Source organism: Coturnix japonica, chromosome 22 (genome assembly GCF_001577835.2).
Source record: "Coturnix japonica isolate 7356 chromosome 22, Coturnix japonica 2.1, whole genome shotgun sequence".
NCBI lineage: Eukaryota > Metazoa > Chordata > Aves > Galliformes > Phasianidae > Coturnix > Coturnix japonica.
This window is the reverse complement of record NC_029537.1, coordinates 2,220,977-2,244,722: the sequence shown is the minus strand read 5'-3', so window position 1 is coordinate 2,244,722 and position 23,746 is coordinate 2,220,977. Positions and strand designations below refer to the sequence as shown.

The 23,746-nt window shown below is 41.5% G+C and overlaps 1 long non-coding RNA gene across 1 annotated transcript in view; it reads right to left on the bottom strand.

Annotated features, from left to right (window-relative positions):
• The window catches only part of LOC107323687, a 122,394-nt gene that overhangs the window by 40,290 nt on the left and 58,358 nt on the right, over positions 1 to 23,746 (bottom strand). Inside the window, exon 2 of the long non-coding RNA XR_001559315.2 lies at positions 2,948 to 3,051. This is a non-coding gene — a long non-coding RNA (uncharacterized LOC107323687). The remainder of the gene's footprint in view (positions 1 to 2,947; positions 3,052 to 23,746) is intronic.

Genomic DNA, 23,746 nt, shown 5'->3' with positions numbered 1-23,746 from the left:
CAGGTTATGGTTCATTGCCTATACTTTAAAGAATTTTGATTAACTTGGCCTCCAAAGTTTCTTCAAGTTGATTCCTTACATAGTTCGTATTAGTTTAACCATGAAATATAAAATATGGCCATATGTGTTGTTCAGAAAAATTCTTCAGTGAATACCTCATGTGCCCCTCTACCAGTTGGATTTGGTTGGGATGTCAATCAGAACTGCTAAACCAGAGTGACTCTAATGGGCCAACAGTGACGCTCGCACAATGTTGCTCTTCCTTGGATTTCTATGACTTCCATGCTGTGATGCAGATTTGATGATCTAAAAGGCCGTTCGTTTCTCGTCTTTGACATCTATGATCCTCTGACATTTAAACAAAAGGCGATCGTCCCACGGCTTCAGTTATGAACAACTGGAACTCAGCCATTCACAATATTACCCTCATCTTTCCACTGACGCGGTGAGGACTGCCTGCATGCTTCAAAGGAGTGTTTAGGCAGGATAAATCCATAATGCCCATCAGTAAAACTCAGCTACAGCTTCAGACAAAGGCTAACACGAGAGTTGCATAGTTGCTTAATCTACAGCTTGTGGTTGATAACCATTAGGGCTGATTACAGACTGTTAAAAAAAACAAGAATCTTAATGGGAAATGGTCATCTAGGGAAAAATTCCCCTTTCTAAATTAATCTAGAAAAGCAGGTTGTTATTTACAATAAATTACACTTTAATGTCATCATAGGCATTAAAGCTCACCTAAATAAAGATACAGACCTTCCAAAATTGCTTCAGCAAAGTCTCAAGCAAATTATTCAATGCTTAACTTTTGGAAGAGGAAAGAATTTCTCCAGCTCTAAAACCTTTCCAAAGCCCAACAACTGTCTTTTGCTTTTGTTCTACCATCAGGAATACTGCCCCAATGATCAATAAGTTCCTGTAGTGGCTGTGCCACCAATGTTGCAGCGGGTGAGATGGTGGAGATAGACTCCATAGATCCTATTCCTCTTGTAATGATTCATGTGTGGGTTATCCAGCTATGAGCTAAGCCTGGTAACTGTTCTCTCCCTCCCTTGTCCCAAGAGATTTGCTATGCCAGTGATTACTGCTGTTCTGAATTTCAGTTCCTCTCAAAAGAGAACAAAAGATGTACTGGGCGACTTACATAAAAGAAGAAATATACTGTCATCATCAAACAATTAAGAATAATAAAAAAGGTCATAAAAACATACACAAGGCCAACATTTCAGCTAGTGGAAGTAACAGAGCTCCAGTGGTGACACTGCTTCATAAACTTTAATGGCATGATGCAGTCATACACCATTTGAAGCCGTGGATCATGATTTGCTGATGAACAATTTATGAATAGGGAAAAAAAAAAAGAAAACCAACCCCAAAGCCAGCCAAACCTAGCAGATACATTACTTTCAGTAGATGGTTTTCTCTGATTTATTCCCCAGCCTCTCGTTGATGAAATACTCCTTTTCAATACGTTCTTATTTTCCTCTTTATTGCTCAACTGTTTCTAAGTATTGCAAAGCTCCAAGGACTGCTAAGGCTACTGGCTAGAATTATTGATTCATTTTCTTCCCCAAGTTGTTGAACTGACAGCTCCAGATGGCACCAACCAAATGCCGTTCACTTCTCAGTGGTCTACAGGAGGTCCTATAGAAACACTGTATGGATTGAAAAAGGAAGATGCCCGGTGTTTGACTGGTGCTCATATACTGTTGACATTAAAGGCCACTTTTCTCTAGCCTCCTCTTTCCCTGTAGGATCCCTTAGATTCATCATAGAATCACAGAATGGTTGGAAGAAGAGTTGGAAGGGACCCTTTAAGACGATCCAGTCCAACTCTCTGCAATGAATAGGGATATCTACAGCTCAGTCAGGTTTCTCAGAGCCTTATCCAGCCTGGCCTTGGGTGCCTCCAAGGACACATTTACCCTTGTCCTATTTGTTCATCAATGGGACAAATAACAAGGGGTACCACCAAGGTCCTCACTGTTGGTTTTTGGGGCTCAGTGTTCCTGTTTGCAAAAAGCCAAATCTCAAGGCATCCACTCTTACAAACCCATCCCACTCCCTTCCTCCACACCCACTGAACTGAGGGTTTTCCATAAGTAAGAGCAAAAATATGAAGGAGAGAGGACTTAAGGAGTTGGCTCTGGATGGATGGAGAATTCTTGTCTCCAGGACTGTCAGCAGTAACACGCACTCGTTATTTTGATGTTGGACGTTGTTCCAAGCCAAAGTGCTGCTTTCAAAGCTGAATAAAAGTTCTTTCTCGTGATGAGTTTGTCCCCATTTATTTATTGCATAACCAGCCCTTGAAAAAAATTCAGAAAGGTTGAGTGTGAGGCAGGCTTGTGCCGCTTACACGCATGGGATATTCCCTTTGTATTAGTCACCAAACAGATGTGACTTGTCATACAATGCGTGAAATGGCATTGGGAAAAAAAACCAAAAACAAACAATGAGAATTAACTCATCCTCCTGATTTGGGAAGTTCCTTAGGAGTTCGTTCACAAAAGCACCAGATCTACCTGTCTGTCCTTTGTCATGAAGAACACAAAGGTAGAAAAGAAGTAATCAATGAATCCATTGAAATGGAGCTGTGCTTTTTCAGTAAAGTATCCACTGGATATAGTTTGGAAACCTTTGGAAAGAAGGATGAAATGTTTATTGTTCTGAACAAGTTCATGTGAATGTGTGGTTGTTGAGGTTCCTTTCTTTCTTGGTCTTAGAACTCCTTTGGGAGGTGTTAAGTTCAATTGAGGTTTACCTTTCCCTGGGTGTTGGTGACACGTGTGAGTTGTAAAAGCCACAGAAAGAGTAACCAGAGCACCATAGTTTTACAGCACATAAACTACAGCACAGGAATGGTTGACGCATGAAACTTGCATACTTAGTACACTGCAAAAGCCATTTTTTGGTGTGTGCCCAAGTTATAACTTAACATTACCTTCCAGGCAGTACATGACATATATTGCAGCAGTGGTGCAGTTCATGATGTGGGATCCCTCCACTCTTCTTCAGGCTGAGCTTTCAGATAAATGGCTGTGATTCCTGGCAGAAGCAAAAATGACAAACAGTTCCTACTTAGTCCCATGAAATTGTTTAAATCCATAACGCAAAACAAGACCAAAACTATCTTTATTTGCAGACAATGCTGTGGAATGGAAACAGCAGGGTATTTCCCTGATGTAAGACATGTGTTGGTGCTACTATTAAAAGCAGAAGAGTTGAAAAGTGAATTCCGTTTCCGCTGATGGAAAAACACAGGAGATGTAATAAATGCAGCACAGGTCTCTACAGGTCTACATAGAACAGGTTATGATACCGGCACCACAACCATTGGTGGCAGCTCTGGTTTTAATTTATACATAAAAATAAAACAGTGCCCTGTGTCTGAGAGCAGCATTAAGCACATGCGGCAACTTACTTCAAGGTAAATGCATATAAAAACTTAATAATCATCTATTGTGACGGTTTTTCTGCTCCTTCCTTCTTCCCATTGAAAGAAGAGTGACCTGCTTGCGAGGCAGCAGCCTTTTCTTTCTCAGAATTCATATAACAGACTGCTTGGGACAGTGTGCACTTACCATGTCTACTTCAGGTTAAAAACCTAGGAAATTTGGCTTGGGAGCAGAATGGAAAACATTTCAATTATGTTTCTCTTCTGGTTTCAAATCTTGCCTTAATTTAACTCCTTTGCCTAAAAAAACCCACAATTTTTGAATTTTCTTATTATAGTTTTTCAGGCTGAACTTGTATTTATTTTCTTTTTTTTTGTTTTAAAGAACTTGAACAATTTACTTAAGAAATGTTAATTTCCACTGAAACAAAAACTCTTACTATTAATCAAAGCAAGACATTCAAAATGCTTGAAATGCGCTGCTCCAAGTGCCCCAATTCACCATTTTAAATCACACTGTTAGAATCATAGACTCACTAAGGTTGAAAAAGGCCAATATAATAATCTAATCCAGCCATCCACACAACAAATTACCAATCTATGAGTTGCTGCTCTTCTTTATTTGTGCCAAAGAAAAGTATGAGTTGAAATCAAGAAGGAATGGGAAAACAGTGACCTACAGACATCATTTATTGAAGGCAGTCCCTTCTTTCTATACCCCATTATCAAGGTGTGAGTCATTTCATGCACAGCTCAGTATGTACAACAGCTTATCTATTTATTCCAATGAAGCTTTTTAGCTGGGGTAATTAGACAGAGCATCCATCAGCTCATGGTAAATATGTACTTTTAGTACTTTTTAACTCAATAGCTCTAACATCTTAGACAACCATCAGTAGACCAGATTTTCTTTTCCACATCAGCAGCTCCTACCAGGAAAGTTTGTTCCAGATTCCCTTAATTACCTTCTTCTGCCTTCTTGTTGTCCACTAATAATGCTCCAGCCATGTCTGTCTGGTGCCGCTGCATGGCAGACTGTGGCTGTTCTGTATCACCGCAGACATTACACTTCATCCTTTGCACACAACACAGATAATGCCCTGGCATTTCTTATTCTAGGGTGGATGGCTGGTTTAATTTCAGAGTAGATTTATACACCAGACACTGAAACCCACTGCAGATAGCTGGATGCTGCTGTTGATAATTGCCAGGTGTCCAAAAAAACTGCAGAACCACAGAGTTGCCTGGAGCAAGGAGCACTAATTAGTGACTTGTGTGGGAGCCTGGATGCTTGCAAGAGCAGCAGAGGTGTAGGCTGGCATGTGTAAAGCAACAAATCCCAAAGAAATGACCCTCACAGCACAGAAAACAGAGATTATTTTGTTTTCAGAGACAACACAAATGCTTTGGGCTCTGGGAACAGTCCCACCACTGTCCTTGAAGGGAGATATGAAGGCACAATTCTTCTCCTTGAGCTACAAGGTCAATGATAGACTTCAATAGGTAATGTTGGCCAACGAGCTTCGAAGCTCCATCCTGTTGTGCCTGTGAATGCAGCCACAAGAAGAATTCCTCAGTAAAAAGACACTCGTGAGAATGAACTATATTAATGGAGCTGCAACTAATTAGCTTTGTGACTTGTGTTCCTCTCCTGTGTTGTACCTTCCTTGCCAACCTGAGCGCTGTGCTTTTTATCTAGTTGTGATAGGGGTTTTATTCTCCCTGGGAACTTGAGAAGATATTTATAAACAATAATAAAGCGGAGGAAAATATGTTTTGAAGAGCTTGCTGTTTTGTCAAATGCAAAATCCTAAGGAATGTGGTGGTAAAGAATTACGTATACATGTTTGTCGGCATCCACTGACTTCAAAGCAATTCACAATTAACTTTGCTCAGCTTTCCAGCAACTGGTCTATACTCGCTGGCTCTTCTTAAATTTGTTTGGGAAATTGCAATCTATTCTTTGTGGTTATGTTTGCATTTAAGTTCTTTTCTTCCACTGGCGCTAATTAGTACCCTGCTCATTAGTCCCAGATGAGACAGAATTAAAAAATAAATAAATAAATAAAAAGGAAGGAAAAAGAAAACTGAGGACTTAATTTAACATCACCCTATCCCAAGTTCATGGTGTAAGGCTTCTTGCTACCCTTTGGGTTTCTAGTGCATTGTGTATTAACATCCCTTATGTCTCGGTAACTGGATGGTGCAGAGAATCTGGGAAGGACTGGAATTCACAGTCAACAGAGCACCATATGGGTGAATCAGATTCAGTTTTCAAGCCTGACGGTCACCTCTGGAGGATGCTATTAGGCCACGACAGCAAACCATTCATTCTACTCTTCGCAGAAGTAGGTAACTGGTCACACTCTGGTCACAGTATTTAGTACAACAGTCACCCTTATCTCCCCAGTTCATTTCTGTGGCTCGTAAGCAACCATTTTAAAGGACTGTTCAAACTTTCCAGCCCTGCTCCTGTAGCTAACCCAATCAGGTATAGGATCGACTTGGTGCAGATCCATATCTCCAGCTATAGCTGATGCAAAACAGTTCACCAGTGGATGAAGATGGAGAGCAGTCTGGTCCCTTCTCAACATGGTTGAAGAGGGCAACAAAATGCTGCCAGGCACCATTAACTCCCTAGGAGCTTAATTTTGAGCAGCTCCCAGACTATTTTAACTACACGCACACACCAAGCCTGAGAACATTAAGTTTTGAGTGGCAATGAGGTGACATTGAACACAGTGAACCTTACGGGTCACTTCCAGGTTGGGATAATCTATGATTCTATGATGTTGGGCTGAGGTAAACCCATACAGTTGGGTTCTGGGCTGTATTTCTTTTACAAATAGGAAGAGGTTACAAAATATAACAATCATAGAAGCCTCTTTTTCTCCCAGCCCCACTTCTGGTATGAATAATTGTGTGGCAAGATTAGTGGGTGAAGTATTACAAGATGACGTTTCTGTCGACCATGATTATAAACAACAACAGAAAAGAAATGTAAGAGCTCTTGGTTAATTTTTCCCATTATAAAACCACTTGGTATTTCAAATGAATCTGCCAGGGAAACGCTTGTTTTAAAGTTCCTCTGATGGAGCTGCAAATCATCTTATTTGTAAATATTGGTTATTGGTTGTGGGAAGGGGATGATGCAGAGGAGGGAGTGATCGTGTTTACTTTGTGTGATGCACATCCAGCCTGGTTGGGGCCCCAGGCTGACACGCTGTCCCCTTACATCAGCTGCATGACGCCCATTGGGGCAGGGTCCCAATGGGAGGGAGGATGCCAGCTCCAGGCTGTGTTATGACTGCAATTCCCAAGCACTGGTGTATACAAGGCTGCAGTGGTGGCTGTGTGAATTTGCTGCTCGCTGTTGTTTAACAGAGAGAAAACACATAAGAACACTCTGGGAATATTTAATCCCACAAGGGCTGAAGGCACAGGACCATGTATTTATTTGTTTTAGATTTTTAGAAAATGCCAACGGTAAAATAACATCTGGATTGTTGAATAGAGAGAGTCAGACGCAGACAGAATTGGGCCTGAGATACCAGCCATTCTTACAGCCCGCAGAGAAATGGGCAATGAAAATCTGATCCACAAACAACAATTAACAAAGGACTTAGGCCAACATGACCTAGAGCCAGCTGATCTGCTTTGGAAGACAAATGCCTGGTGCTCTATTACACTACCTGTGCTTAGGGACATGGTTTAGTGAGCAATACTGGCAGTAGATAGACAGTTTGAATAGATATCTTAGAGGTCTTATCCAACCTTAACAGTTCTATCATTCTATGATTCTATACTTTTTAACACTCTGCAGAGTATGGGATCTCTAGCAATTTCATTCTGTTGTATCCAGAGGCAATAACATAGAAGAAGCTTGGAGGAATTTACTGTATCTCCAATACTTTAGCCAGATAATTTGTGGGTCCATAGCACAAAAGGGAGCTAAGAGTCATTTTGATATGGTCAAGATGAAATTGTACGTGCATTAAATTCAAACCTGCAATGAGGTGTTTAAGGACGCAGAAGGGGATGTTCTGCTTGGGAACACAGGAACTCAAAGTCTGCCAGAAATAAGCTTCCATTTGTCTGCATTCAAGGTCGGGATTCAAAAAGGAGCTATTCCAAGCAACAGACATGGCAAGATGTTCATCCCAGACAACAGGACGTTTCCCTTTTTCTTCTCTTATTGATGTATTCTGCATCAAAGAGGGCTGGGGTATTTAATCATTGCCTTCCAGTAATACTGGCTAATACAGCTCCCTAATTGCTAGGCAATGGGGAAAAAGTCAGGAGGACCTTGAGGTTTCAGACTCAAAAACTGAAGAAGAATTAAAACCAAAGGCAGTTAAGGAAACGGGCCAAGGTCCATTCGTTAGCTGCCACTAGACTGGACTATGCTTTACTGGTGTAATTATTATCTTTGCAGAGGGTCAACAGAGAAATCCCAAACTGTTTAAACCACATCTAACTCTTAACATGGAGGGTCCTTATATGCCCTTCGTGGGCAAAAAGCAGATGGGTATAGTGTAAATGTAAGTTCCAGAGGAATAAATGGGTTCTGCAGATTTCAAACCCTGGGAGCCTTCCGCTGAGGTGTCTGGTTTTTGTATTTAGGCCTGCTTGGATCGCATGCCCACAGCTTATTAGGCTGCTTTGTGGATCAAGTTAAAAAGCATAGTATTTTGAGAGCAAAATATAAAATTAGCAATGCTGTGCAAAAGAAAATATCTCAAATTGGACCTCTGTCCTTGATGTCCTATCTGTAAAGAGAATGCTGCCTTTTGCAAACTCAAATCAAGCACTGATAAAGGAGGGAAGTCCCTTTTATCCTCAATCCAGGCAACTGGATAAATCAATACAAGCAAATCATCTGACAGCTTTGTTTTAAGGATCTAAAGCTTCAGTCACTGCCTGGTCTTTTAACCAATGTGATTTTGAAGTAACAAGTTCTATAGGATTAAAAACCTCACTCTTACATTTTGCTCCCATTGGACTGCACATGCTTATAACCAAAGTACTCACACATTGTCCCTACAATAAACCACAAAACACATGGATGACAGTAGCCCATTTAGACAGGAAATCTGACTCTTGCTTACAGAACTTCTTTGCCCCCTAAGGTAGCTTAATCCACCAGGTGTCAGCCAAGGTTAGAATTTCATAGAATGTAAAGCTGGAAAGACCAATAAGATCACCTGGTCCAACTATCAGCTCATGCTCATGTTAAAAGCTCTACACCATGTTACTCAATGAGACATTGACCTTCCTCCTGAAAACCTGCAGTTGACTCCACCACCTCCCTGGGCAGCCTGTTCCAATGTCTCACAACTCTTTCCTTCTTCTATAGCAGAACCCACTGAATTGCTTTCTCTACAGCAATGGATTCTCACTCTGACTTCAGCACAATACATTACAGGATGCTCAGGGCATGACGTGTGTTGATTTCCAAGAAGCATGGCCAGGTTTTGAAAACAAAGTAATTTGAGGTGGGTGCTTTAGCCTGGTTCTGGATAACTCTCACTATTAGTAGAAAATCTGCAGTTGCAGTCAATCCACAGTGACTGCAAAGGTTATTATCTGAAGTGAAGCACTAAGGACATAAGCTTGTTGCTACACATCAGTAATTCAATACTGCAGGATGACTGATGGGTTGGTTATATACACGAGGAGTTTGAATACTTACCTCTGATGCAAACAGCACAGGTTCCAGTTCTTTGTATATTTCAGGCAAAAAAAGGGATTTCAATGTGGGTTTTCTACATCCTAGGTGATGTAATAACTGAGCTATTTTTATTTTGGAACGTCTCAGCTTTTTTTTTTTCTTTTTTTTTTTTTTTTCCATTAAACACTTCAAAATATTTGTTTAATCCTGTTGCGAAAGACAAAAGTGTTTGAAATCTTTAAAAGCTTTGCAGAACGGGAAAGCTATTTCCACCTTGGCTCTATTGCTGCATGTGCCCATGGAACCAGATATACGTCGTCACGGGGGATCTCAGCAAACAGCTCTAAGTGTAGTCAGACAAGAGGGACTGTTCAGAGCTATTCACATCTATCCTTTCTCAGTAATTCAGATCTTGCTTTAGCTTACAAACCAGCTAGCAATTTCATCACATCCTCCTCGTCAGAGCAAACATTGCCTAGGAGGACTGACATCTCTCCATCCTTACTGTTATTAAATGAGAGCGATGAGCAAAACTTCCAACCCGATCCATTCCATGATTCTACAATTCCACGAACCACTTGGATATACAGTACTCCTAATTTTGCTCTTCCTTTCAGCTGAGTTACTAATTGGAACCTTGGTGAGCTCTGTTGGTTAAAACAAAGGTCCTCCCAGTCCATCAAAAAGCTGCATTTACTTTAGAAGTTGGGGAAAAAGAGGCAACAAGGACAGATGATCTCTGAAGAGCAGAGAGAGATTTCCCACCTTGTGAGATTTCAACCCCTTGTTGCTATCAACAGTATATGTTAGGAACCACACTGCTGCTCAGTGTTGATATCAAACAAGTGGTGTGTTTGCCTTTGGTTCGTGATTATTTTTAGCCCCTTGGGCCCTTTTTAGGTTTCAATTAAGTGCCACTAGGTAATTAGCTCACAGATAAAGTCAGCTGTTAGAGCCAATAAATGAAAAAACATATGTTGAATCCTGAATGAATGGAAAGCTTTTTCCTTGGCAGATCCTTCTGGGGGACTCTTTTTTTAAGGTCCATTTGGTGCTCCTGTTACAGGAAAAGCTTTGAAAACATAAAATAATTTTATGATGCATCTTCTCTGCTCCTTATTCTGTACTTAGAAGGAAGAAACGCACATATGCAGGTACATGTAAAAGCCATCATAACTCTACACCAATACCTTCTTCTAAAATCTTAAGTAAATGTTTTAAAAGTTCCAGAGTTGAACAACTCCAAAGTCAAATTTACAACTTCCCTTCCTCAAAAGCCAACGGAAGTGGGGAATTCTTTGCAAGCCCTGTTCAACAGGGGAGAATATTTCAGCTTCTCTTAGGACAGATTCCAGGAGGTCATTTCAGCTGCTAAAAATTTCAGCCATACTTTTTATTGCAGTTCTATGTATGAGGTTAACAACTGAAGATGAGCCCACTAATGATGCCCATCTTGTTAAGAACGCATCCCTTCAGGACGCTATTTCTGATCATATAAATGCATTGCTGGAAGTAAAGCTGATGGGTGCAGATAATTATTCGTTTTCTAAGATTAAGTCATCAAAAGTTTTGGTCAATTGCTATCATTCCTTTAACTCCATGAGCCACCTCAGTGTTCCCTATGACAGATACCCATGGTAAGCACTGAGCCTGCAAGAGGCTCACAAAGACACAACGTGAATTATGGTATTTTTGTAGCTCAAAATAGCAGGGCTGTTATAGCAATGATGAAGACTGGGAATGGATGTAATACAAGGAGATACAGCACAGGAGCGTCCATAACAGAATGCAATCAAGTGCAATCAGAGAATGCATGCAAGCTACCCTGAATTAAAACATGTGAATCAAGGTTTGCAGATAAATAATCCATCAAAAATAAAAAGTATGAAAGCTCCTCTGTGAATCCAGCATATAACTGTACCGTATGTCTTCTTTCTTTTGATAGCAAACAGAACTGATTCCTAGAGGGCAGGATACAAAGCACTTAAAAATAGAAATAATTTTTGAAACAAAATTGTCTGTTTAACTGGTTCTAGGTAGGACTTCATGTCCTATGGCCATAGCTTTAGTTAATGTTGTACCACCCCTTTTTATTGCATTTAGGCCTCTCCTAGGTTCTCAGCCTTCTTCTCTGTCATGAGGCTTTATATACATTCAGCTATGTCTTCAATAGCCTCATTTGATCTGAGGTGATGGAGTAGAGCAGCAGTAGCTGTAATGAATCATCCAACTCTTGGGGAGCAGAGCAAAATCTGTCTCAAAATAGACCATCTTGCACTACAAAGCCTTCCTGGAGAAGCCTATTATCTTCCCTCAGAAAGCTCTGGCTTAGCCAGGCTTCACAATAACTCCAGCCTTCACGGAAATGACTTTGACCTTGTCTGTACAACAGCCCTAGTTTGAAGGATGTGGAGTAAAGTGGTAACTGGGTGCTGTTAAGTACTCAAAAAGACTCCTCAAGAGTTGGCGTCTTCAATAGGAAACATGTACATTCAAGAACAGCACTGAAAGCTGCAATTCAGTTCTGTGGTTTAGGTCTTCCTGCCATCATAATTCACTACACAAAACAAACGTCACTGATCAGTCAAACCAGATGGAGGACATAAAGCCAACAGACCAACTAGAGAAGGAAGGAGAACCCCTTGGTCTCCAAAGGAGGCCAGGCGAATCTGGAGAATAGAAGTAGCAGAAGAATAAATTTAGCACTATTTATTAAGAAATTGATTCACAGATTTACACATGGCCCCATTACACTGCGTAAAATTTAAATACTCAGATCTTTTGTAAGAATGTGTAAAAATATTCTACCACCTACAGTGAAGAAAGCTAAAACTGCAGCAGACACAAAATAAGGCAGTGAGAGAGACTTTGATCCAACTATATGCCTCTATCTGAAGTTATCTGCTGTTATTAAAGCAAATAAAATGGAAGCTTTACAGCCATGCTAATAGATGTGAATGTTGAACAAGTTTTATTGTCTTTCTGTTCGGTTTGCAATAAATTTTGCAGAGTGGAGCCCAAGCCTTTATGAGAATGGTGTCTCCTCTCTTACCCATATGCACTCTCAGCAATTTTACATACTTAGGGTTTGGAGACACCTGATGAGTCGAGTCTTTTGCAAGGATTAAACAATGCTGCATTCATTAATGTACTCTGGAGATACACTCTTTGTATAGGTGGAGAAAAGAGGGATCACTGCTCAGCTATTAACCCAGATACAGGCAGCGATGGTCAAGTTATGGTGCATCGTGGATCTGGCTCTAATTACTGAGTAGGGACAGCTACAGACACTCGAGCTGGAGGCAGGTTCCCAGACGTGCTTCCAGTACAGCTCAGCTGCTCAGTGAGTTTATAAGTGGGCAAAGAAAGGTGGGAGAAGGAGCACTGACTGTGCCAAAGAGTAAATTGTGGCTATTTGGTAGCAAGTCTGCAGGGAGTTGAGTCATCCATGTAGTGGAGTAGGAATGCTTACGGGAGGGCAGATGAAAGGAAGAAGCCAGAGCCATGGAGCATGATACACCATTGCTGCTCATAAATTAAAGCTTCTAGTCATCACTTGGAGTGAGCAGAACTCTTGAATCTCAGACCACGAGAAACTCTTCAAATGTAAGACACTGAGGCAAGAACACTGCAAGCATTAATGATGCTTTAACCCACTCAAACCTAAAGAGTCAACATCTGTTGAGGGGCTGGTTTTGTCACCTGCTACTCTAAAGAAAATTAATATCATGTCTTTCTGGAGATAAGAACATGCACAGTATCAAGGGAATATTGTTTAATTTAATGCATTGAGTTGGTGGATTGTCTTGATAATATGGTATTTAAAGGTTGGGTCATACAACTCAATAGAGAAGCAATGTCCCACACAGATCCTCCATGCCATTACAGCAAAATGAGTTTACTTAAGTTGATCAGAACACAACTGAGAAGGAAAAGACAACGCTGTGACTTCACTGCTGATCTCATTCAGTCCTTTCGAATGGCAGCAGAAGGTCCAGCTTTTACGTCAGCCATAGGGATTGAAAATAATCTCACAGTTAGGAGATTGAGAGCTTTTGAAAGGACAACAGAGAAACCAATTACTCTACACAGACTTCAGCCAAATGGGCTAATGGGCCTTTAAAGGAGAATCTGACTTTGAAATTAGGGCTGGTTCTAACGATGATGTGGGCTAACACATCCCATCACCTTCCTTTAAATCCCTGCATTTTGGAAGAGGGAAGAACACAAAATGAACCTCCAAAATACCAAATCTACCCTTTCACTAGCAAAAAGCAAGAGTGCATTTATACAACCACATTAACTAACTATAGTTAACGACCAAAGATAAAATCTTTGCACACAGAAGGCAGTTTTATGAGCATTGGCTCTTTGAATTCAAGGCTACATGGGATTCGGGGGCTTGATGGGAATATGGCACAAGTTTCAAATCTCTTCTGTTTCAGGAAAGGAAATATCTACTTATCTCCATTTCTCCTGAAAGAAGGTGGATTCACATAGATATTAACAGCAGTTACCACGTGGAGATCAAAACCAACTTCAGATTTTGTTAAAAAACATTAATCTAATTCTTCAAATGTCTGACTGTAGCAATTTCCTGGCAGCGCAAGCAGCAATCATTACATACACATTTATAGTAAATCTGTGCCTGCTCTAGTCCTAATCTAAAACTGATGGGCAGAATTATTTTTAGTTTAACCTTGGTATTTTCCTAAAAGGAATGCAAATGTCATTGCTAAATGAGAAGAAAAAAAAGGGGGCGAGAGACAAAAATAACAACTTGGTGGAAAATTAAAGCACAGAGTTGACTATGACCCCAGCAACCAGACAAACACAGGTAACAGATCTTTAGTTTCCTGGGTTCTAATGTCAGAAAAGTGATGTATTTGACTCTCCCATAACAAAGCCATTACGGGGGTAATGTTCCAGCAGCCCAGATAGGAATCACCAGGGTAGAATTTAAAGCAAAGAGCATTTTGTTGGTCTAGACATTAAATCTACTACAAGAGTTCTAATCTTGTTAAAATTCCTCCCTCTTTTCCACACAGATTGCTTGCTATACCCTAAGTCTTTGCTGCCTGTTCCAACCCAGCAGTGAGTAAGTTCACTTTGCTACAACAAGAGAAGTTGGCCATGGCAAACCCATATCTGAGATGGTTATAAACAGCAATGCTTACTGCACTGTCAGGCCAGGATATATATCCATTCACATAATGTTTCTCACTTGGGGATACTTGGGCTCTGTGGGCATGGTGCTGATGGTTGACAGTTGGACTAGATGTTTTAGAGGTCTTCTCCAACCTTAACAATTCTATGATGAATCTATCATAGATTCTGAGTGAGCACGATTGTGACGAGTTGGAGTTGGACTTTATGATATTAGAGGTCTTCTCCAACCTTAACAATTCTATGATGAATCTATCATAGATTCTGAGTGAGCACGATTGTGACGAGTTGGAGTTGGACTTTATGATATTAGAGGTCTTCTCCAACCTTAATGATTCCATGGTTCTCAATGGGTGTGGTAGTGATGGGTTAATTACTGGACTTGGTGACTTTAGAGGTTTTTCCAACCTTAATTATTCTGTTATTTTGTGATGATCTTGTGTGTTCATTAGCCATCTTATTATTTCTGGGGCTAATGGGCTAGATCCCCCCATTACTTTCTGCCCTGTGTGTTCATTTACACCAATGTAGCAGGACTCAAATACACTTCACTTGTATTCATTCTGTGCTGATAATAAAGAGTGAATTCTGATTACAAGGGAAGCTTGGAGTGCAGACAACAGCTGGTTCAGATAGCCAGGCATATCCTTGACCTGATGTAGCATCTCGTCCTGTGCACAGTGTGGGAACAGAGACTTGCCCAGGTCACTTCCTACCTTCATTACTCTATGGCTCTCAGCTAAGCATGCTTTGCAACACTTGATATCATCTTAAACCTTAAAAGAAACCTTCCTCTCATCTTTGTATTCTCCACTCACCACCATCACCACCCCAAATTTCACAAACAAAACAAAAACAAACAAACTTATTTTCCCTTAATTTAAAATGTCTCCTCTTTTTTTTTTTTTTTTTTTTCCTTTTTTTCCAAGGGAGAAGTAATTAAAAACATGTTTCACTGACTAAACAGGGAATGATGCATAAACAACTTGCATGAAAGTCATTTTTATCTGACTTCAAGTAGTTCCACGGGGAAAGAAAGAAAGACCTATAGGCAGCACAGGACTTGTATTGGTGGGGTGAATAATGATGTCAGTGTTGGCAACAGCCATCACAGACCTGGAACCGCAGTAATTTTGTAGAATCATAGAAGAATGTGATTGTTTGAGTTGGAAGGAGCCTTTCTTTTGAGTGCAACACCTACACCTGAATGCCAACCATCAACCACTCTGTGTGACCACATCCAACCATCGACTCCGTGCGTAATGCAAGAAAAGCTCTGAATGTGCAAATTATGTGAACAACAGCACTCCTGGTCATTGCTCCTAATTTTGGTTTACATTAACAACGTGCAATTCAAAGTCAGCCTCACCTGTTTGCTGGGCAGTTGCTCAGCATCAGAGCACTTTGCGTTTTCATGGCATCAGCTTCACCGAGCAGCGTGGTAACGCTCTGCTTTTGCTGTTGCAATTGCGGACAGCCATAACGCTTTGAAGCATCAGTCATGCTCTAAGCATTTCCCACTCTTTTTACTCTTTGTTTTGGTTTATGCCTTTTTTCTCTGTTGCTTTGGTTTAATTTTTTCTCCCCTTATGACTTACTGTCTTTATAGGATTGCCATTTTTCTCTCCATCATTTCCTCAACAAAACTCTATCAGCTGCATTTTACACTTAGTTTAGATGAAAATATAGTCTGGCACAGACCTGGTTTTGCTGGCTTCACTGGGGCAATGCTGATTTACACGGGCTGTATATATTTCAAGGTATATTCATCCAGTAAACCTATCCACAAAGCTTTCAGCCTTCTGCTCCTTGTTCACTTGAGCTCAGTTGGCTCTGTCAGGCTGGGAAGTGGCCCACCTTCGTGTTGTTGTATCTGTCCTAGATGAGCCAGTTGGAAGGCCCACTGCAGGAACATTCCACTTCAGTGTTATATATTGCAGTATGATGGGTGAGCTCCTGAATGCTTCAGAGCACGAAATCATACCGCTCAGTGAAACAAAATATCTCAGGAATATGGTTATTACAGCACAGCAAGAATATCCGGAATATCTATCTTGAAACAACTAGAGAAATGCTGGACAGAGGCACAGATATAAACTTTCACATCCTTCTGAGCTCTGCATATAGGGATAGGGATGAAATAGCTGCATGCAGAAGTTTCTAATTAATGATTTTCATTTCCAGTCTCCAGTTCTGAATTCGCTTCTTTTCCTTTATTTCTCCAGCTGGGAAATCACTGCGGCTCACTGCACATTTTAGTGAAGAATGTCCCGGATCTGGACATAATGGCTTTGGCCATTTCTTCCACATGTAGAAAGAGGGCCCCTTGCCCAGACACGGGACGTGGATCCATGAGCCATAAACTCTCTTGCCTTGTTAATCCACATGTAGGGAGTTTGCCGAACGCATGAGGCCAAAGGAATAACCGTGAAAACACAAAGAAATGGCCACAATAGTTTCAGCCCCTTTTGTGCTGGTAGCAGAAAAGCACCTGCTCCTGTTGTTCTTATCTTTAGCACAACATCTTCTCAGGTAACAGAAATATCTCAGCCTCGAAGCTGTACAGATCTGGTTAGCCAAGGAATGGCCCTCTTGAGTCCTCACGTCAAGGCCCCGTCTCTGTTCTTTCACATTGAATGTAAGTGGATACCACACTGCCCACAGCACTTCCACTGCCGTTTTTCTTTCATGTTTTGTGCCTTAAAATTACCTAAGCAAACTTCATTTGATTTACATCTAAACGTTTTCCTGATGTGGGAGGCTCGATCCCTTCCCCAGCTCATTTCATAATTGCGAATCCTAATTCATCCCCATCCTCTGGGAGGAATGCATTTTTTGCAATACCTATGTTGTAATTTTCTAGAGCACATGCTTCTAATTTGAGCATTATTTTCCAAAGCTCCTAGCACTTAACCACAAAAGTTCTTCATTTATTTTCCTTTTTATTCTCCATTTAATTAATCCCCTCTTATTTTATGCTTTGGATCACCGTTATATCTCACATTATGGAGCCCAGCATAAAAGCTTGTTGTTCTAACTAAACCCCACAGAAAATGACAATAATTATATGGGGGAATACGACAGAATGACCCTTTTCTTTCTCATTTACTTCCCAGTTTTCTCCCTATCCCAACCCCAAGTTCTGAAGCAAAAGAAAAGCTCCCAACAGCTTTAAGAAAACATTTCAAGGGAAAGAAATGTAACTAGTTGCTGCCACTAATTTTTCTGAGTGACTTTGCTAAGTCATCTTTAATGTCCGCTGGGAATGGGAAAGTTTTGTCCTTGTCAGCCTAAAAACACTGGGTTGGGTGGTAACGACCCTTAGGCAAAGTATATTTATTCCTCAAAGTTACGAGGTCCCTCTATTAGCAAGTGTAGATTATGAGCTGCCAGAGCGCATAATGTATGAGACATAATTTTTGATGCATTTCTAGCCCGAACCATAGCTAATCTTGAGAGACAGAAGCCTTGCTGTGTGAATGTCACACTAGCTATACCAACTCTGCAGCAAAATCTGTATTTAAAACAGAACAAGGTCCCAGGATAGACACAAAGAGAGGGGAGAAGCCTGAGGACCCCTGAGACAAAGCTTCCCAGTTCTACCATCCCATGATGGGGGCCAGAAGCTTCTCTCTGCCTCACCCCTATCATTGCAGCTCCCTACCCCTTTCAACACCAAAACAGATAACCCTATTTCTGAATGCATTCTACAGGAAAGCACACATCTCCAGCAGCAATGCTGGATGCTAATTCTAAAATTCAGCCAATAACTTCCCTTGGGAAACTACAGCTTTAATGTCTTCTTCAGCTGTGACCACTCTGGAGGTAAGCTGCTGAAGACTGCAGAAAGTTTGCCATAGAATCATGGAATGGCTGAGGTTCGAAGGGACATTAAAGATCATTTCGTTCCTATCCCCCTGCCATAGGCAGGGTTTCTACCCACTTCATGCTTCACACAAGGGATGTGATTAGAGTTGAGGGAATAAAAGAGCTGTAATTGTAGACCGCTTCAAATTGCTCTGTGTAGTGGTCAGGAGGCACAGAATAACTATACAAGAGCATGCAATGCCTTCAAAGTTTGGCTTTTAGTGCATTGCACAATATCTAGGCCCAGGCAGGTCTTGGAGCTCTTGCTCTGGGAGAGTACCCAGTAAACCCTAAAGCAAAGTGAGAAGGTGGCTAAATTTTCTTGCTGTAGCACATGGGAGATTGCACACTTTCAGACATGCAGTGAAATAGCTGTTTTGGGCTTCAATATACCTTCCTAATCCACAAGCTGGTTGTGGCTACAACATGGCTCCATGGTTCTACAGAGTACAGTACAAATTAATCTTTGTCCTATTTGTTCCTACAAGGGACAGGACGTTCTCGTTTCTATACACAGAAGAGCAAGTGTTGGCTTTTTCTTGGAAAAATAGAATAAAATAAAGATAAAACCAACCCAAACCAACAAACCAACAACACACCAACAAACAAAAAACTAGAACAATAAAGCAAATGAATTACAGCATACTTTAGTTTGCTTCAAATAACAAACATGACCTCATTCGTATGAATATGATTCACTCTCCAAGTCCACGGGCATGTAAATCATAACAAGATGGAGACTCCGGGACCTAAAGATCTACAATGGCACCTGCATTCGACTGCTTTACATTTTAAGGTGTGATTTTGGCCTTGCCACTTGCATTGGCATTAGTCTTCAGCTAAAGTTATCTGTGCACATGGGCCAGAAGGTCCCATTCCCCCGACAATTTCTGGTACTGAACAGTTGTTTGGACAACTCAATGAAGAGTTTGGCCAAAAGGTTCACAAATCCCTCCTCCTCTTACTCAGCTCTTTCCTTTAAAGCCTGTCACTTTTATCTGTTGTCATAGTAAAGACTCAATGTTATAAGCTCTGAGTCAGACAGCTGATTAATAACAAGTGAAGGACAGTACAGCAGATTTCATTAGGAAGATTCCATTTAGCCAACACAGTAAGATGCCAGGGTCCCAGAGGGAGTATTTAGACCATGGTTGAAAATACAATATTCCCCTTTTCAACCAGCTCAAACCAGAGCAATGTTCGCCTACAAGGAACACAGGAATGGATGCTGCATTCATGCAGTTGAACCTGAGCTCACGTTGAAAGTTATCTGTTGTACAGTACAGAAGAGCTTTGGATCAGGAGATGCTACCTGAAACAATTATAAACTGCTTGCACCAACCTAAAAAACTAAGAATTCCAATCACATTACAAATACTTTTTTTCTCCATCACAATACAATGCAGAGGACTTAAGACACAAGAGACTTATCATCCAAAGGTTTATTCCGCAAACAGAATCAGTACAATGGGACTTGAGCACTTTGGAAAGTCTGAGCTTCGTTGAGATGCCCCAATGGACGTGCATTTTCCGAAATATCATTCCATTATCCCCCACTGGGTCTGTTGAATCAGACAGTGGAACAATACTGGTGCCAGACTGGAAAAGAAACAGTAGAGAACCAGCTCCAAAGCACAGCCACCACCAAAGGGTCTCAACAAGTAGCCCTGGTTTATGACTGTCTGTAGGATACTGATGTCTGGGGACGATGTAGCCTTAGAGTTAATCCTTCTTCGTCACATTAGAGGCACTACATGTCAGTGTGGTTGAAAGATTCAGCATTGGCCGTCACTGCAAAGTTGTGACCCATTTATAGCATTTTTCCTGAAGTCATCTATCAGTGACAGTGGTGTTTTAATCAACTTTTACATCTGCAGCTACAGGGTTCTGCATGGCAGCTCTACCTGACAGCTTAGGGTTGCTATTTTGGTCTCCTCTGTTTTGCCAAAGACAGCCCATGTCACAGCAGGAAAAAGCTAAGCAATTGCTTCCGTCCCTTGCAAGATTCACAATCAATTACTGTGAATAATAACGTGTGTTTCATGAAAACCCAGTTCTGATGTTACCAAATTCCATCCAGCTTGGGGGTAGAGGAGGAAGATCCATCTGACACTATTCTGTCAGGGATTTAATCTTTGGATACAGTGCATTAGATGGATAAGAGCAAAGACGTGGGCTATCCATATTTTTAAAGCCTGATGACCTTTAACAATGAGAAATAATAAGAGGAAAAACGTGAACTCTGACAAATTCATAACTACAGCACAGGGGAAAGGAATGTATTCTTCTAACATATGAAAAAACATTGCAAATGACATGTCTATTTTCTTTTCAGTCCTGTAGCTGTTATGAATTATATACCGTGCGTTTCGCCATTGTTTGTTCTTGTGCCTTTTAGTGGAGGGGTACTTTGGATATTCTACATTTTTTCCTTTATCATTGATCAAGTAATTGTATGAAATGCCATTTGTTTTGTCTCTCTAGAATCCGGCTGCCGCGCTGTGTTCCCATACTGCTGATATGCCAGAGCTTGGAGATAGCATTTAACTGCTAACCAATATCCCCCACACAAGGGGCACACAGAAAACTGGCATTGCTTATTAGCTCCTACTAGTATTATACAGTAGTGCCAGGGAGAGATGGCGTTGATATCCCTCATAGTTTTCCAATGACTTAGGAAGGGAAGAAGCAGGTTTGCCAGCTTCCAGTCCCCAGTCTTTACCTCTGTTAAGGTCAAACAAGCAGCAACAGGTCATTTCTTGCATGAGAGCAGTGGATTGGCAGGATGTGTTGTCTGTTGGTGTTACCATTTTGGGATGCAGATAAAAGGAACCAAGCTGCAGCCCTCAGTGAGCTGAGAAAGGTCATTCTGTCTCAAAGCAAAAGCAAATGTGCAAACTACCTCATATCCCAAAACAATGTCAGATGTTAGCAAACAGCTCAAAAACCCACGGAATCTAACAAATACCCAAAATACACTAATAATGAATTATTTTTAATATGGAAAAGTTATCCCCGGCGTCTCTGATGAAGTTGAAGATGAAGAAATCCCATCCCGTGAAATTTGTCAGCATATTTATAAAAAGCACTGTTTATTTTTAGTTAGTTGAAAGCTTTCTTTTCTTTATGTTTTCCTCATTCGGCAACAGGCCGCATACCAAAGCTTTGTTTAGAGGGGAAAAAGAAAACAAGACAGGAAGAAGCCTGCAGATCTCAGGCTGCTTTCCCTGCATGGGTACTGGCTGCCTATGCAGCCACTCTGCAAAGGGCCCAGCTTCCTCAAAGAGGGTCTTCCAAACCTTTTGCTACTAAAGATACACATTGCCTACCCCTCTCTGGGTTCCATGATGGGACATGGAATGATGGGATCTCTGAGTATCCATGATGGGATAAAGGTTGGGGAAATAGAGAATCACAGAGTATCCTGAGGTGGAAAGGACCCACCGGGATCACTGAGTCTAATTTCAATTCCATGCAGGACTACCTAAACCCCAAATGAGGGTTGGACACCACTCATTGAGCTCTGGCAGCTTGGGGCTGTGACCAGTGCCCTGAGGAGCCTTTAAATCACAGAGTCATAGAATTGTTAAGGTTGGATAGAGTTCTAAGATAAATCCAACACCAACCCAACCCCAGCCCAGACCCACCATGCCCCTAACCATGTCCTTTAGTGCCAGATCTCCATGAGCACCTCCAGGGATGGTGACTCCACCACCTCCCTGGGCAGCCTGTCTCAGTTCCTGACTGCTCTTTCTGAGATGAAATTTGGCCTAATACCCAACCTGAACCTCCCCTGGTGCAACTTAAGGCCATTACCTCCCACCCTATTTCTATTACCTGAGAGCAGAAGCTGACACCCACCACCCCACAACCTCCATTCAGAGAGCTGTATGAAGCCATAATGTCTCCCCATAGCCTCCAGACTGATGCTCCAGACCATTCATAGCTTCATTGCTATTCTCTGGTTTTCTGATCATCTGGATAGGTTTGGGTTCCCTTTCTAATGACACATTAGGCTCCATTGCTGTGTATAGACGTTCCCGTTGGTTCTCACTCCCTTTCATACAGGATCAGCTGATAAAGACACCAAAGTCAAAGGTATATCGCAGTGAGAAATGTATTTGGCTCCCTCCTGTGGACACAACATTGCTAATCTTTCCAAACTTCTGATTGAAACAACAGAACAATACCAGCTCATGCTCCAGCCCCTGGCTGAGCCCTGTGCTCCGTTGGCCAACAGAGATTTTTCTAAGCTTAAGCACTACCAGCAATGTCACAGAAGCATGAAAATGACACACAGCAGTTTTAAAACACAAGAAACATTGCAGGAATGAGCCAAGTGTTTGAAGCATATAAGAGACAGCTCGATGCTCCGCTGCCTGGGTAAATGCAGGCTGTCTACTGGCTTTGAATTTTACTGTGTAGCTCTCTATTACCTCTCAGTGTGAGTTCAGCTCAGTACCTTCCAGGCTTATTTCCCATCCAGGATCCAACTACCGAACGCAGTAAACTCAGACTCTGTTCCTTAGCTGTTCTTACTAATTACTTAGAAAAACAGCAGCTGGGAAAGGGAGCTCCTCTCCACAGAACTAGAAATCAAAGTTTCTGTCCTGTTCCTTTCTATGAAAGTTTCCCACAGAGTAAAAATTCTAGGTCACTGCAAGGCAAATGTATCATGCAAACCCTGAAAAAACAACTTAATTCTGTCTCTGTATTGCTTAATCCTTACAAGTATCCTTTTATTTATTTATTTTCCCCCAGGATTTATTGCTTGTTTCAGTTGCCAGCTAGATTTCTTTTATTTGCAAGCACAGAAATAAGGAGGGTGCAGGTTAATAGCATGTGAAGTGTGATATAGATAGCTCTACCCTGGGCTTCTTTGGAGAGCTTCCTCCAAACCTCATCCCTTTTTTTCTCTGTCAATGGTTTCTTACAGGAGACTGTCAGTGCCCAGCTTCAGATTCGTGGTTTCCATACTCAGAATGGGAGTTTAGGGGATAGTGATGCAGGTTGCTAATGCCACCTGAGGTTGTAGGATAATTATATGGGGCTGGGAAATAACAGCCCCTCCACAGAACCACAACCTTCTGGAATGGGAATTGAAGCAGTATTTCATGGAGGTTTTCCATGACATCTTGGACAATATTAACTATCCTTGTCCATGCAGCTCAGTCCCACCTGAGCAGCCCTTCTCTTGGAGGGATAGAAGGAGCTGCCAAAGATTTATATATATATAAAGGTTAAGGTGTTTTGCAGGGAAGGAGGGAAGTGGGGAACTGTTCTCAAGCTTCCCCAGATCGTGCCTCTATGGGGAATGTTAAGAAACACTGCTTGGTAGCGGTTTTGGGCACCCAGACTCTGCTCCTTGTGACACACGGTGTCTTGCAATTTAAGTGGAAGAGAAATGAGACGGCACTGATCACTCTCCAATTGCAAATGAAGCGTAAAACCAGATCGTCTCGTCACGCTGGGAACATCAGCTGAGTTAGGAATTACTGACCTGTGCTCCAAAGACACCACTGCACAGCTCCAACACAGCAGTGCCCGTCACACCCCATTAAGGGCTCTGCTTTGCCTTCACCACATTAACCCAGGGCTGAGGCTTTCTGTGCATCTCCCTCATGTCCAAGCAGAGAAACAAA